This window comes from Hippoglossus stenolepis, chromosome 21, assembly GCF_022539355.2.
Source record: "Hippoglossus stenolepis isolate QCI-W04-F060 chromosome 21, HSTE1.2, whole genome shotgun sequence".
In the NCBI taxonomy this organism is placed as follows: domain Eukaryota; kingdom Metazoa; phylum Chordata; class Actinopteri; order Pleuronectiformes; family Pleuronectidae; genus Hippoglossus; species Hippoglossus stenolepis.
The window spans coordinates 10,326,169-10,331,230 of NC_061503.1; positions in this window are offsets into that span (position 1 = coordinate 10,326,169).

Below are 5,062 nucleotides of genomic sequence, written 5' to 3' on the forward strand. Positions count from 1 at the left end.
CTTCGTTGGTAACGGCCGACGTCGGCGTTGATGTGCTGTAAACAAAAACATGTGATTTCTGCAGAGAAATGTGTACGTCATGTGTGGTAATCTGCAGGATTTCACAAACACTACAGATTACCACGACAACGTGGTTCAAGGAGGCAATATGAGGAAGACAATTTTTCTTTAACATTGTGAGATAAGGTGCATTTCAACATTTTCTTTGAATTTCTCAGAGAATAATTCATGGATCATGTTGAAAAATTCAGGCTTGTTTAGGGGACCGATATTTAGCAATTTGGAGCAGATCCAAATCAAAATCCGGATCCAGTGAATTTCAGCGTGGTTTCACGAGGGGACCGTTGGGCCTTGGTGGAGGTACTGAGCTCCACAGTTGTGAATGTGTCAGATCTGGACGATCTCCTGCTGCTTTCTTCAAATGTGAAAGGAAAAGTCAGGAGAATGTCCAGACCCAATGTTCCGGACATTTTCCAGAGTTCATGTCTGATTACAGCTTAACACATTATAGTGTAAATAAAACTGTTGTGCAGTCTCAGCTGCACTGCACCCAACAACACATTTGTTGATTGTATAGATTTAATAAAAATAATATATATCATTTAAAAAACACCTCTACAGGTGGTAGGATTTATTTTGTTACCTTTAGACTAAGGGTAACTATTACACCCCTGTTTTCAGTCTTTAAGCTAAGCTAATTGGCTGTTATAGCATCATATTTACCACACACATAGGAGGGCGCTGTCGATACGCTTATCTAAACTATTCCATCAGATGCTATATAACAGAATGTGAAGAATGCTGTAATTTTCATGTCCTTAGTTTTCTACGTTAAATCAACTCACTCTTGTACAAGATGGTGGCTCTGAGATGCTTTCAGAGCGAAGTCAATAACAGAGAGCAAAAGAGATGGATGAAGCTCCTGTTGTTTTTTTATAATTTGCAGTTTCACGATACAGTGTTTACATTACTATTATTTTTCAAGTTATCGAACAAAACTTCTTTGCCTCTGTTTCAGCATTATTTCAGGTTTTCTCTCCCCATGAGAAGATGAGGATATCGGAATTTAAACAGACACTTACCAAGAAAAAGGAAAAACATGGAGACCCCTCTCTTCTTTCTATTTTTTCGCAGTCCCTTCCTACTCTCTTGCTTATTCTCCTTTTGTCCTAAAGAAGGACATTTTCGTCCCATGGGGGATAATAATATTGACGTGGAGAGATGAGTTATTGATTGAGAGGAGAGGACAGCGAGACAGTTGACATGCAGCAGATTACGACTACCCGAGCAGCACAAGCATTCATACATGTCTGTGGCGTGTAAGTAGGGACACATTACTTACACTTTCAAGTCTCGGCCGATGTGCAACGTATCAGTTTTGTTAGAGGATGTCAAACATGGGGAAAGAGGAGGAGTGGGCGCACGTCTTTTCCTGCAGGCCTCTCGAGCTTTGGCGCTCGCTACACATCTTTATATGTCGGGAAATTGATGCAACACAGCTTTGTTCTAATGCCGTACGATATATATGAAGAGATAATGAGATTGGGTTCCGTCCTGATTGAAGGGGATGATGACATCGATATGAAACAGCTTCGGCTTGGCTTCTGTGTGGATTTAGATGCATCTTTCTGGTCTCGCTGGTCATTTGACCTGCATTGGTTTGCACAGATTAAATAAGTGGTTCAGCCCCCACACGGCCTCCTATACAGAGACACACCAGGTAGAAGTCTGGTCATGTGTCCTTTTATTTCTAAAAGATGCTCGAAGAGACGCCTGGATGCAGCTTCTGCAGAGCAGGTCAATGTCACAGAGAATGAGCTGAGCGAGACACTTCTCGTGTATCATTTCGTGGACGATATCAATGACCATACACAGCAAATAGATTCCCACTGGCAATTATGCAAATGTGGATGTGACATGCGAGTCTGAGCCAAGCGTGATGCGACGAGAGGGGAATTCACCAACACTTGGCTGCTCCACCGCCGCTGCTGCCGCTGCTACCATTAGCATTAGCATTGTTCACACATCCTCTCATCTTAGGCCGCTTCCACACCCCTCCCCCCTTTTCCCTCCCTCTCTCTCTTTACCCCCTCCACCGCCATGTCTCCATCCTCCTCTTCCTCCTCCTCCCCGCCTGCCTGCGTCCTCTCTTTCCTGTTCTCGCTGCGGTGTTGCTATAGCAACGGAGAAATGTGGGAATACCTCCGTCCTTCAGAACGCAGGAGAGAGAGAGAGAGAGAGAAAGAGAGAGAGATGGAGGCAGAGAGGAAGAGGGGAAGGATGGGAGACAGACATAGAGTCAAGGGGTAGACAGCGGTAGAGACGAGGCGAGAGGAAGAGGAGAGGAGAGGAGAGGAAAGGAGAGGAGAGATGAGGAGAGGAGGAAGTGTGGAAAAGACTGTTAATTAAAAGACAGAGAGCAAGTGGCTGTGACTCACTGCCTGAATGGACACCATTGCCTGTCACTTAGCCCCTGACTCCGAGCAGTTGTCCCCCTCCTCGGTCCCCCTAAAAGCCGCCTTCCCATTGATATTCAGGCTCGGCGATGGAGAAGACGCCGCCGCCGTTATCCGACGGGAGGGCGGGTGCCAGTGTGGGTGGGGTGGGTTCGACTGGGATGGCATGGTGTCACACAGCCATTGCGTAGCTTCACGCTGGGCCCTACGCACGCCATTTGTTTGACAATCCATGTGTTCTGGATGTCTCCATTTGTAGTGAGGCTGCAGTTTCCATGACAACGCCCAGACTAAAATAGCACCCCGCTTTCTTCCCCCTCTCTCTCTCTCTCTTTTCTTTCTCCCTCTGTCCTCCGCTCACAATACACTCATAAAACTGTTCATTCCTGATCTTGGGCCTTGTTTTATCAAGCAGAGATGTCCCATACTGCTCATCTCCATTCATCATATGGATTGAGGACATGTAACACCCCCCCTTCCCTCGCCCCCCACCCATCATCACCTTGACACAAACACACACAAACACACACACACACACACACACACACACACACGCACGCACGCACGCACGTACACAAGCATCACTTCTCCACCTACCTCTTATCTTCCATTTTCAGTCTCTCGGTCGCCCTGCAACAGATTCTGTCAACATGCATCAACCTCTGCGTTGCCATGACAACGGTCTTGAAAATCACTGCAATTATTTCAACAAAGACAAAAACACTGCAGCCACTTGGGGGAGAGGGAGGGAAAGGACGGAGGTGTGTGCGCCCGTGTGTGCGCGTGTGCGTGTGCGTATGTTTCATGTTTTTGTGAGTGTGAGAGAGAGAGACATGCAGGGCTGTGAGTGTGTGCATGCATGTTTAGTGACCCTTCACTGAACTGTTGTGTATCAACTGTAGCAGCAAATGTGCATATGTTGGTGTGACTGTGTGTGCATATATTAGAGTACAGCGTGTATGTGTGTATGTGTGTGTGTGTGTGTGTGTGTGTGTGTGTGCAGGCCTCATATGATGAAACTCCTGTCATCCACTCAGGCCTCTGAGTATGTATATGTTGTTCTGTGGTGCAGCACAGGTGGACTCACTGATGCATTTGTGCAGGTGTATCAAAGCCAACCTGTACCAGCTACAGTGCCACGTGTGTACAGCATGTGTGTGTGTGTGTGTGTGTGTGTGTGTGTGTGTGTGTGTGTGTGTGTGTGTGTGTGTGTCAGACTGTGACAGGATTGGATTACAGTACACCACTGTGAAAGGCTGAGTCAAGCAGATGGACACAGGGAGATTTGCACAAGTACAGTTAATTATTTCCACATTAAGCTACTTTATTCTTTTACTTTACCATTAATACAAACATTATGTAGTCACTACTTCCACCTTGGCCTCATGTAACAGTAAAGTGTTGCACATGAATGCATATCTAATAATCAATAAGGAACTGTGAAGTATAATGTTACCAATGCAGACAGTATATATAATAAATTATATTATCAATACTTACGGCCCTGAGAGCTCCACGCACTGCAAATTATGAAAACATGTGCGAATAGACACAACACATGCAAATGGAGAAAGCATCATACATTTGAAAACCAATAATCAGCATATAGAAAATCACATCAGATCAACAACAGACAATACACCGTGATGTGAAAAAGCTAACATGACGTAAGACTGTTTCTCAGTTACTTAAGTGTATTTCACCAGGTTACTTGAATTGGCAAGTCAAAGTCGTGGTGGCTTAAGTGTCCCGACCGTATTCATCACCCCTTGAATCACCTCTGTTGTGTGGTGAGTATTTGCAGCACTTGCGCATGTGTAATCGTATTGACAAAGATGTGCTTTCTCACGTTGCAGTGTGTTGAGCTCTGTGGGCCACCGTACTCAGTACTATCCTGACTGGTGCTGCAAGCCCATTGGTTTCCACGCAGGATATAAATATAACAGAATAATACAAATCTAACAGACACTAATTAAAAGTTTCATTTATCTCTTTTATAAAGGCTGAATAATACAGAAACGCAGAAATTGTGTATTTGTTGGATCCATTTTCAGTGACAGGGAGTATAAGCAACAGTTACATGATGAATATGGAATAAACTGCTGTGTCCATGTTTATCATAATATAAGAATATGTTTTCCAGTATATGTGATTTTGAGGAATAAGCTAAGTCAGATTTTGGCTGTAGATTCAAAACATGGAATTTGTTGTAAGACAAATATATGGTTTCACCTGAATTATCTTCTACATAATTTTGGGATTACCTCTATCTGTAATGGAGTGTTCTAACATTGTGTTGACGTCAAGTGGATATTTCCACCTCCAGCTGTCAAATGTGGCCGCGCCGTTACTGCACATCAATTGTTCATTTAATGTTTAGATTAAACATGTTGCACTGACAAGCCGCCTCTGTGAATACAGTGCTGTGTGTTACTTGGTGCAATAGATCCTATCTTAAACTTATCAAACATGATGTCAACGCTGTATGCCTCTAAATCTTCACACTCGCTAATCCCATTGTATCCCATAAAGCTGCTTTGATACTAACAGATACTTACACGTGTGCCGAGTCAGGAAAAACACTCCAGGCACTGTAATTTCGGGGT